Source organism: Podarcis bocagei, assembly GCF_964188305.1.
Source record: "Podarcis bocagei genome assembly, chromosome: 2".
NCBI lineage: Eukaryota > Metazoa > Chordata > Lepidosauria > Squamata > Lacertidae > Podarcis > Podarcis bocagei.
Window position 1 is genome coordinate 78,314,373 of NC_138126.1, and position 8,735 is coordinate 78,323,107.

At 42.9% G+C, this 8,735-nt stretch overlaps 1 long non-coding RNA gene across 1 annotated transcript; it reads right to left on the minus strand.

Moving 5' to 3' along the window:
- Positions 1-1,153: 1,153 nt before the first annotated feature.
- LOC308582303 lies at positions 1,154-6,983 on the minus strand. The gene is made up of 3 exons (XR_014005614.1): positions 6,823-6,983; positions 3,838-3,891; positions 1,154-1,319 (listed from the first exon to the last, which is right to left on the minus strand). It is a non-coding gene; the product is annotated as an uncharacterized lncRNA (long non-coding RNA).
- Between the last annotated feature and the right edge of the window lie 1,752 nt (positions 6,984-8,735).

Genomic DNA, 8,735 nt, shown 5'->3' on the forward strand with positions numbered 1-8,735 from the left:
CAACAGCAGGCAGAGTGGGTGGTTTACCCTTTTACCCTGCACCACAATCTCCATAAAACTCACACCCCACAAAATGCTGTTTTATTTGCCACTTTACACTGTTTGGTCTGTGGCTGAATTAGATGTTTTGTCTGCTGTGTCATGCTATGATGTTTTTTAGTTTTGTATTACTATCTGTACTTTTTCATATTTTTAGTCATTTTGACTGTGATGTACTGTCAGGGACTGGACTGAGGAAGAATGGTGGGAGCCCCCCCCCCTTTTCTAAACCTTCCCAAGGGCAGAAGGACAGTACAGTATTGATTTAGAACAGTGGTTTGCAGAAGGGCATAGTCCAGAGGGAAAAAACTGGGTGAGGAACAGCTAGAAGAGGAAACACCAGGAGGGAGAGAGAGAGAGAGAGCTAGCAGATTCAGTTTTCCTTGGACAGCATTCCTGACCCCCCCCCCTTCGCCTAAGACTAGACGGGCTTTGAAGTGATAGAACAGAAAGCACATTGGCAACAAGCTCAGATTATCCGATGTAGGAGTGATGTAAGTTAATGGGGATGGAGGGGGTGAACCTTTACTGGGAGCAACACCATTTTTAGAGAGATATGCTGTGATTATTAAATAACTTATCTGGTAAGAACGCTCCTTTCATTTGATCTGCTTATTTACTGCCACCGGGGAAGGGATCCGAATCCCCAAAGCCTGACACGTACATTCCTTTGGAAATTGGTTGACTTGCAGCAGTGACATATGTGGCACTGTGGAAGCATTGAGCTTCCCTCTGGACATCAGCACTGCTTACCTGGGTGATGCTGAGGAGGGGCAGCAGCAAGGTTGTACTGACAACTAGGCCAGAGCACCAGATGGGCAGCAGTGCTCCCATTGGTGCAACATTGTGGCCTTGACCTCGCCATTGCCCAGTCTCATTCAGGTAAGCAGCACCAATGTCAATTTCAGGACGGGGGCGCCATGGCTCCGCCCCAACATATGAACAGCTGCTGAATGGGGAATTAAAAAAACCCAAAAGTTAAAAAAAATGTGGCTGTTCTCACCATGTCCTTCTGGCTTTTACACATTGATCATAGCAGCGTTATGCAGAAGACGCATTTCCCTCTTAATATATTTTATTACAGGTAGAACTGAAATGACATCTTCAAGCACCCTTGGAATTCACAATATTGTTCCAAAGTAGCAACCAGATGCTGAACAGCTGCAGTTTAAGCTCAGCACAGGAGTGAAGATAGAAGCCAGTCTCAACGTTTCAGCGTGATCAGGCTCAAACAAGATATGTGCTCCTTGTTGGGAAAGATTATACAACAGTGATTTCTCCTATGACAAGAAAATGGGATGTATCAGCAGAGAGAAGAGGAGAAAATAGATTGCTGCAGAGTGGAAAACAGAACTTCTTACTGAGTGCACAGTTCTGGAGAAATTCAGAGTCAAATGAGGCTTTAGAGATCACCTGAATTTTTGCCTAATATTTGCAGGGAAAATTGGTATTAATTAGAACAGATTTATTGCAGAAGGTAAGAAATATGTCCCAAGAAAGAAAGAAAGGAAGGAAGGAAGGAAGGAAGGAAGGAAGGAAGGAAGGAAGGAAGGAAGGAAGGAAGGAAGGAAGGAAGGGGAGGGAAGGGAAGGGAAGGGAAGGGAAGGGAAGGGAAGGGAAGGAAAGGAAAGGAAAGGAAAGGAAAGGAAAGGAAAGGAAAGGAAAGGAAACAAATTCAAGCTATGTACAATGGAATGTGGTTTGAAAATCCCAGTTGCCCAGCATTATTGAGAGTTGGTTTCTCAGGTTTCTTTCCAAACCCCTTTTTCTTTAAACTTGTTATAAGTCTTATTGCAGAGAAAGGAAAACATATCTTGTTAATGAAGGGGGGGAGGCGGGGGGGGGGAGAGAATAGCTCTAGCAGAGCCATGAATTTAAGACATACAACAATGCATTACTTCTGCCATCTGGAGGCCTCTCATAAAAATGTCCTCTCGATGATTTAATCTGTCATTGGCCTGTCAAAGCTTCTTAGCTACATAACAACTAAGTTCTGCAACTGCTGCATTTCCTCTTTCCCAACTCATGAAGAAATGCCATGCCAAGGCACAGCCAACCTTTCAACTACTGCTCTGCTGGCTTGTTATAGCCCAACGTTCCCCCTATTACAAACCTGTCAAACTCCTCTCTTCTCCGCAGACATCAGATTGCACGTCTCCCAGTTTTTCAGCCGCTTTCAGCATTTGACAACATAATAAATGGGACCGTACAAAACATCCCAGCACAGATGCCGAAGCAAAAACTGATTGGTGGTAGGAAACCAGTTTGAAGGGGTTATGGTTTTCCCGATCCCCTCTCCACATTTCTGTTACCATTAGCACCGATGCAGGACTGCAATAGCTCCTTGACGATGCTTATTAATATGTTCACTATGGCAACTGTCAATGGGGTTTGGAGTCTACTGAATCACTGCTTGTAAAGAGTGAATGTATCATAATATAATCAACCGTGAATACAGCTTGTCAGTTGATGGAGAGCAAGAAAACAATTCCCCATGCTTTCCAAGGGTTATGAGTCTTGAAGTAGAAAGAAAGAAAATGGGAAGCAAAACACAGAAATGGGAAAACAGGGTACAAAGGAAGAGGACTGACTTTGTATGCAATACTTTCAGATCAACACTTAGCCATGACACATGCTGGGAGGTCTTGGGCAAGACAGTCTCAAGTAGCTTATACTATTTCCCTATGGGTTTTGTGAGCATCTATACGCTGTGGTTGCTTTGTTGGATGGTGATGTCGCTCAGAAGGTAATTGGTTCCAGCTCAGAAGGTAATTGGTTCAGGCTGCCTTGTGGGAAGTAGGCTACATCTGTATGGAGAGGACAAGAGCACCTCCTTTGCACTGGGGCAAGATGCCAGGACTGGTCCATGACATCTCTTATTGAAGGATCTTGGCTAGCAGGATTATGAAAGACATCTGCCTGAAGGCAGGTTTGAGTAGGGGCTGTCTCATTTTTGGATTCCATTTTTAATTTGCTTTTGTTACATATATTTTCAGTGACATATGTTGATACATTTTAAGTTATTGTAGTATTTTTTTTTTTACAAAGATAAGTTTGGATTGTATTCATTGTTGGTCATATTCAGAACAGACTCATTGAAATTAATGAGCATAACTAACTTAATTTCAGTGGGTTTACTCTAAGTAAAACTTAGGCCTCATCTGCACTATACATTTAAAGCAGTTTCATACCACTTTGAACAGTCATGGCTTCCCCCAAGGAATCCTGGGAGATGATAGATAGATGATGATAGATAGATAGATGATGATGATAGAAAGATAGATAGATAGATAGATAGATAGATAGATAGATAGATAGATAGATAGATAGATAGATGATAGATAGATGATAGATAGATAGATAGATATAGATAGATAGATAGATAGATAGATAGATAGATAGATAGATAGATAGATAGATAGATATAGATAGATATTGATAGATGATAGATAGATAGATAGATAGATAGATAGATAGATAGATAGATAGATGATAGATAGATGATAGATAGATGAGAGAGAGAGAGCACCCTTCATCACAAGGGCTCAGGGCAGTTCTAAGAATAAACTAAAAGATAAAAACACAAGTAGTTAAAACAAATCCAACTCAGTAATGACCACCGCCCCTTTCCCAGTGTAGTTTGTTAAAAGTGCTGGGAGTTGTTAGGAGACCCCTATTCCCCTCACAGAGTTACAATTTTCAGAATGGTTTAATAGTCAATCCCTCTTTGTGGGGAACTCTGAAGAGATATGTGGAAATGGCATAAGAGTGGAGAGGAAGCACTGAGCAACGACTTACCTTGCCCCTTAGGCATCAGTCTATGTAATACACATTCCCTGCTTCTTGTCATCTCTTGAAACATACATGGGAAGGAGGAGGAACAAAATTAATGTAATCTGGACAAGAAACCCAGAAGGGACAATTTCAGCCCCCCAAACTGCTTCACTTGTAAATGGGATGTGTATGACAATCATTACCCCACTTTTCCGCCTTCGCCAACAAAAAAAAAGAGAGAGAGAGAAGGAAAGTCTGGCAAAGCTGTTTGGAGTCTGATTTACCTCAATTTATCAGATTATCCCCAACTTGAATAAACCTGAATTTACAGGGGACTGTTATTTGAAGGTAATTTTATGTGGACAATGCAAATTAAATGGGAACACAAACAGCTGCAAGGTGGACAAGCCCACAGCCATCCTTCAAAATGCACACTTCTGCCAATTTAGTGATGAGTTCTTCATTCAAATAATCGAAACAAAAATGCACATAGCAGGGTAAAGTGTGCAAAAAGAACATGAAGCATATATTGATGACAATAACATGAAAATGCCTTCTATTGGAGGAGATTGTTTGCAAAAATGTATAAGGCAAAATTGCATACAAGCATGTATATTAGGATAAAATGGCATGAAAATGCTGGTAGATTTTCATGAGTTTTTTAAAAAACAAATGGAATGGAAATGTGGAGAACTGAATTTAAGATTAGAAAAATGTGAACTAGAGAGAAGCCTACATTGACAGATCTGCTCTTCCCTATTCCTGATTTTTCACTACTGGATCTGAGCGTGTTCTTGTTGCCATCCTCACTTCAAGCATTGACCCTCCTCCACCACTGCCTAGATATCAATGGGGTTAACACAAGACAAAGATGCTACAGGAAGCAAACTTTCCCTTCACAGAGGCTGATGGCTTCACTACTTCCCTGGGTGGCTGTACTCAAATACAGACTGGTTTTGGGTTTTTGTCCCTGTGCTAAGACGGTATGTTATCTGGATCCATATCTGCAAATGGCGAAGCAATATACATTACATATACTCAAGTTATAGTCAGTTGGAGCTGCTGAGCCACATGTAAATATATTATTGATTTTTCCCCCTTCCAGATGGTGCAATTCAGAAAAAAATTGTTTTTAAATTATGCCTTGCAGAGACGCTGAGAAGTGCTGCTAATAACAGGCATATTTCAAGTGAATACTGACCTGTTTTTCCTCCCCATCAAGCTAATGCGTCCAAAGTGCTGCCAGTATTTTGTATAAATTACCTGCATTGTAAGAAGTTAAACTAGAGCCTCTGCTTCATTAGAGCTATTTAAGTACCATCTCTTCCCAACAGCTTATTTAGGTTTCCAGTGGAAGTCATAGATGGGTGCAGAAAACAATCCAGTCAAATTGCAGGGAGAGAGAGAGAATTCATCACAATCTTAGCCCTAAAATTAAGCTGTGTTATTTTTTGACAGCAGCCCAAACTAAGTGCCTTTGCTTCGATTCAACAAGAAAGTAGAAAAATGAATGTTCATGCACTGGTCTGACATAGGCCTTGTTGAAAACGACTCTCCCTCTCTGCACATTACGAATGAAACTAGCTGCAAGCAGAAACAAGTATCCTCCCTAGGATTGCTCTCTAGAGCAAACCCTGACCTGACATCCTGTAGTATTATGCTAGAAGGGAATTTTACATAGAGAGTGCCAGAGGAAAGGAACACTCACTCTAAAAATTGCCTGCCTGCCCTGTCTGGTTAAGAAATGGAGGCTATGGCATTTGGCTCTGTTGGGGAAGCAGCGTCGTAGCATGGAGGGGCAGCCAGAGAGGCCATGACCCCCGGTACACATTTCTGAGGGGGTGCTACCAGGCACCCCCCATGACAGGCTCCCTCATTGAGGCCAGAACTATAGGGAGGCAAGCCAAGCTGTGCCCTGTCTGGGCTCACAGGGCTGAGGGGCAGGCAGCGGTGTCTCCTCGTCATTGCCACAAGGAGGATGCTGCCACTAGCACCAACAACCAAGGAGAGGCAAGAGGCTCCACCTGGATCAGGAGGGAGAGAGAGACAGGAGGCAGAAGGGCAGCCTCATTCTCCGGGGTTGTGGCTCCAGCACGGAGCAGCAGAAGGCAGGTTGATCTAGTGGGCAGGTGGACAGAGGCAACAGGTGAGGAGTCTGATGGAGGAGGGCTCTGTTCACCCTTTGTGCAGGCTCTGCACACATCCTGCAGGTGCACACCTCCACCCCAGCTGCCCAGTCTACCAGGGGATGCGACACTTGCCCTGCCTTGCCCTGGGCACCGGCAACCCACGCTACACCATTGTGAGGAAGACTGTGCTCGCTTGGTTCTTTAGTAATGGATTACATTGGTATCACACCTCTATTCCAAGGAGCATAAGATGGCATACCTGGTTCTCCCCCCTCCCCATTTTTATTTTCACCTCAACCTTGTGACAAAGGTTAGGCTGAGAGATGGTGACTGGCCCATGGTCACCCAGTGAACATAGCTGAGTGGGGATTGAAGCCCTGGTCCCCCAGGCTGTAGTGCAATGTTCTAACCTCTATACCACATGGATTCTACCCTTGCCCCTCTTATCTACCTTGTTCTTTATCCACCTTATTCTTTTTCTGATGACACCTCTGGATCTCTATAGCCACCAGGAATCTGATGGTGGGCATCAGGCCTTTGAGGCTGAAATCATTAGGCTTTGGAGGAGGAGTGTATCTAAGTAGCACATCTGTCACACCACCCCAGCTGGTGTGTAGACACGGACAAGGAGAGGTAATAGGCACTTAATCCTTAACAATTTCTTAATCCTCAGTGACCTTTAGTGCTCCTGTTATCTCAGAGATAAAGCCAGAAGGGCTGTTAGCTTCACTGCATGTCTTTGTGAAGAAGCACAGTGTCTAGCACGGGTTCTGAGCAAAACTATAAGGTGCAGGGTTTTCTGGAAGTGAAATACCAACAACATGTTCTGTGGAACAGCATTCCTGTTGAGATAAAATAGGCACCTGCTATCTGTACTTACTGGAAACAATTGAAGACATTTTTGTTTCGATAAGCTTTTCCAGCTGGATGAAAAGGTCTATGCTGTAGGTGTTTGTTTTGTACTGCTTTTAAGCTTATTTTCAGGGGTGGGGGTGATGTAAAAAAAAGTAAAATTATTTTTGGCTGTTTTATAGCATGTCTTTAAATCGCCTTGAAACATATGTAAAAGGTGAAATAATAGTAATAGTAATAGTAATAGTAATAATAATAATAATAATAATAATAATAATAATAATAATAATAATAATATACTACAGTCATTCCATAATGGACATAAAGTTCAAAACTGGATCAGTAGATAGAAAGATATCCAAAGTAAAAGAACCATTATTTTGCAGGTTTGGGCACTCTGCATGCAATATCAGCTCATCAATATTAGAGACAGACTATCCATAGGCACTGATAATATTTTTATGGTCACTGGATTACCATAGTAGGGATTCTCTGCCCCTCTGGGTTTGACAGAAGCTCAGCAGGACATATCCCATCCTATATCTGTTGCAGTACTGTATTCCCTTTTCTCACACACAGTGATAGAACACCATTGTGGGCAGGGATGAAGAGAAAATGTGCTACTGAAGTCCACCATCAATTCCAGTTTAATAATGAGTTCTTTCATTGCTAAGCGTCTGGAAAACCATGTGCATGATCCCCTTTGTGTTTGCACTGCTTCTGTCTATAAACATGAACAGATTTGTAAATGAATATGACCATAAAATAAACTGATTTCATACATAGAAATTGAATGTGCGGTGATTTTCACATATTCAACCATTCACTGACAATAACAGATTTTCCGTAAGCTCCCTTTCAGATATTCTTAAAAGTAACCTGGATAGTACTACAGTGCAGTACAAGCATCCTTAAACAACTTTGTTCCACATTGACAGGATAAAAGGATGAAGAACTTCCTTAACATGCTATACAAAGAAAGAAAGAAAGAAAGAAAGAAAGAAAGAAAGAAAGAAAGAAAGTCAAAGTTACCTGGATCAAACATGAATGATCTGATATATTACTTGATGCGTGCCATATTTAAAAAAATAGTGATTTGGGAGTTTCAGCTGGGAAATGGGTTATAAATCCCAGTCATAAAGAAACAAATGCCACAGCCTCCTCACCATTTGAGAAGTAAAGCAGGAATGAGGAATTTGTGGCCCAACAGATGTAAACTGACTACAACTCCCATCATCCCTGATTGTTGGTAACATTATCTGGGGCTTGTGGGAGTGGGGACTCCAAGAACACCTAGAGAACAACAAGTCCCCCATTGCCGGATTTAAGACGTTATCCATTTTGAGCATTTTTCAGAATGGGTCTAACATTACAGTGGTACCTCAGGTTACAGATCATTCAGGTTACAGACGCTTCAGGTTACTGAGTCTGCTAATCCAGAAATAGTACCTTGGGTTAAGAACTTTGCTTCAGGATGAAGACAGAAATCGCACGATGGTGGCACGGTGGCAATGCGAGGCCCCATTAGCTAAAGTGGTACCTCAAGTTAAGAACAGTTTCAGGTTAAGAACGGACCTCCAGAACGAATTAAGTTCTTAACCTGAGGGACCACTGTATTTTCAAGGATCCCCATACAGTGGTGCCCCGCAAGACGAACGCCTCGCAAGACGGAAAACCCGCTAGACGAAAGGGTTTTCCGTTTTGGAGGCGCTTCGCAAAACGAATTTCCCTATGGGCTTCCTTCGCAAGACGAAAGCCCATAGGGAAATCTTCGGGACAGCGGGGAAGCGCAGCGCTTCTTCCCCACTGTCCTCAGACCTCCTCCGAAGGCTGGCGGTGGGGCGGAAAGCCCTTCTCCCCGCGCCAGCCTTCGGAAGGCTCCTCCGAAGGCTAGCGGTGGGGCGGAAAGCCCTTCTCCCCGCGCCAGCCTTCGGAAGGCTC